The sequence below is a fragment of the Brassica oleracea genome, chromosome C6 (assembly GCF_000695525.1).
Source record: "Brassica oleracea var. oleracea cultivar TO1000 chromosome C6, BOL, whole genome shotgun sequence".
Lineage (NCBI taxonomy): Eukaryota > Viridiplantae > Streptophyta > Magnoliopsida > Brassicales > Brassicaceae > Brassica > Brassica oleracea.
Window position 1 is genome coordinate 13954580 of NC_027753.1, and position 2786 is coordinate 13957365.

Below are 2786 nucleotides of genomic sequence, written 5' to 3' on the forward strand. Positions count from 1 at the left end.
GGATCATTATTTATATGATATCGCACACAAAAGAAAAATTTATGCTTTTACAATTATCTAATTAACTCTATATACTCTTTTTTTTATATGATATCACACATTCGTAAAAAATAGATAGTTTAAGATGTAAAAAAAAATATTTATTTAATGAATATAATATGAACGAATATTACAAATACATCATTTAATAAAATAAATAATTAAAAACTGAAAATTCATATCCGCGCTAGCGCGCGGATCAGGGTCTAGTACTGATTAAAGGATTTTCAGTTAAACTGATACTCCCTCCGTTTCATATTAAGTGTCGTTTTAAAAAAAAAAAAATTTGTTATAAAATAAGTGTCGTTTTCGATTTTCAATGCAAAATTTATTAATTTTATGCAAAATTTATTTTTCTATTGGTTGAAATATGGTTAGGTGTATAGGTAATAGTGTTTTTTATAGGAAATGTACAAAATTAATTGTTTCCTTAATCCGTCTGTCGAAACCTAAAACGACACTTATAATGAAACATAGAGAGTATATATCTAATTGCCTTAAATTCCTAGTTTGTATTAATGATAATATTAGCATTAAATTTGTTAGACTTGGTCATGAAATATATATGCAATATCTTTGGTAGTTATTAAATATTAAATTATTATTCTCATATAGAGATCCGTTCAAACTTGTATATTAAGATGTTCTATAAATTTCCACACAATAAACTTTCATAAGAAGCTAACATAAAACGACTTCACACTTTTTGCTTAACCGGCCACAATTGTTTCCTAACCTTGTCCGGTTTAATTGGCATTAAAATCCTAGAATCACAAATACTTCTAAACCGAGGTAGACGTTAAGAATGAACATGATTGAAAGATTGATGTTTTGGTGATACGAACTGATAAGTTTTCATGTTTAGGTGAACGAACTGATAAGTTTTCCATTTCCAAAAATACACATTAGTTTCTAAGAATTATAAGTAACTACAATAAAAAAATGGTATACGGATATATGGAAATATTCTATATGTAGAACCTTCTTCAAGTAAAAATGATAAATATTTTCAGTCAAAAAATAATAATGATGAATATTCAATTTAGATATGTTACAAAAACATAAACAATATACGGTATTCATATGTTTTCCTTTAGTAAAAATACTCACTGTAGTAAACTACGCAACAATTATTGTATATATTTATGTATCTTTGCCGCGAAAAGCTTCTCTCTCTACTCCGTTCCCTCACATTTATCTTTCACGGAGTTAGAGATCTGATGAAGCTTTTTGTTTATATCGCCGGTTTGTTTCCGGCGTCTTTCAACCGGCTTCGGGTTTTCCGACCGGTCATCGCCTCCGAAGTCGCACCTTATCTCTTGGTGGACTTTCGGCTTTTGTCTATGGCGCCTATTTTTTCGGTGATAGACGACCGGTTTTTGACTCCACGTCAAGCTCCCATGGTGTTTGGCGGCGGCTTATCACCGGGATAATCTCGGTTATGTTCGATTGGCGTTTCCTGCAAATTATCCTCTCAATCATCTCTCCTCTATTATCTCCGATGGTTTCTTCCTCCCCTTTGTTAGGGCCGCTTCATCTTCGGACTTTCTTCCATCATTAAAGATGACCGCTATTCATGCAGAAAGATCGAAGATTGTTGAGTTGATTGAAAACGATTGTATATTCTTCTCGAAACGTCGATCTGGTGATCGATTTGGATCTGGCTGAAGACTGCTCCGAGTGAGCGTTTCTTCTTCATCCTGTCTCCGCCGTCGGCGGGGATCCGTCGCATCTCCTCTCTGGTTCCGGCGGAAGCAAGCTTACTCCCAGCCTGACCCGTGTCCATTGATCGCCGGGCGATCAAACACGTGGTGGTGATCTGTCGGTTTCCTTCTGCAACGGTTTTTCTCCTTTATGCTGGCGGTCCAAAGTCTGTTTGTTTTGTTAGGGCTTTTGTGTCCTCTTTATCTTTTAAGTTGTGGGGTTGGTTCTGTTTAGGGCTTTGATCCATTAATAAAATTCAGTTGACAAAAAAAAATTATTTATCTTTGCTATTTATGTATTTAGAATATACAACATATACAATGTATGGTACTGATACGTTTTTCATTAGTTGATACATTAATATATAAGAAAGTAAACAATGAATTTAAAGTCACATAGCGACATGGAAATATTGAATTGGAAAACATTTCTCTTACATATACTGAACTCATAATTATAAAATGTATAATGAGGGGTTCATAGCTCTTTAACATAGGCTTTCATACGGAAGGAAGCATAGGTTTATACAACAATAATAAAATTTATAATTATATGTAACTTGAAATAATACATGTTTGCAAATATCATCAGCTACAACATTTGAAAGCATATTTGTCATTCGTTTGCAGTAGTACGTATTTGCAAAGGTCAATGACTTCAAATCACTTCAGCCCATTCACTACAAGAAAACAGCGGCATACTGAGGGAAAAAATCGTCGGTATGTCGACGCTATTCCGACGACATACCGACGAAAAAAGTCCTCGGAAATAACTCCTCGGAAATTCATCTTTCCTCGGAAATCCCTCGGAAATTTCCGACGGAATTCCGAGGAAACCCTATTTCCTCGGAATTTCCGAGGACCACAAGTTCGTCGGAAATTCCTCGGAATATTCCGAGGAATATGTCGTCGGAATATTCCGAGGGATAAACTTCCTCGGAATATTTTCAAAATTAAAAAAAAAATTATAAATTTATTTTTAAAATTGAAATTCGAAAATATAAAATTAAAATTGAAATAGAAAACATATTTAAAATACAAAAA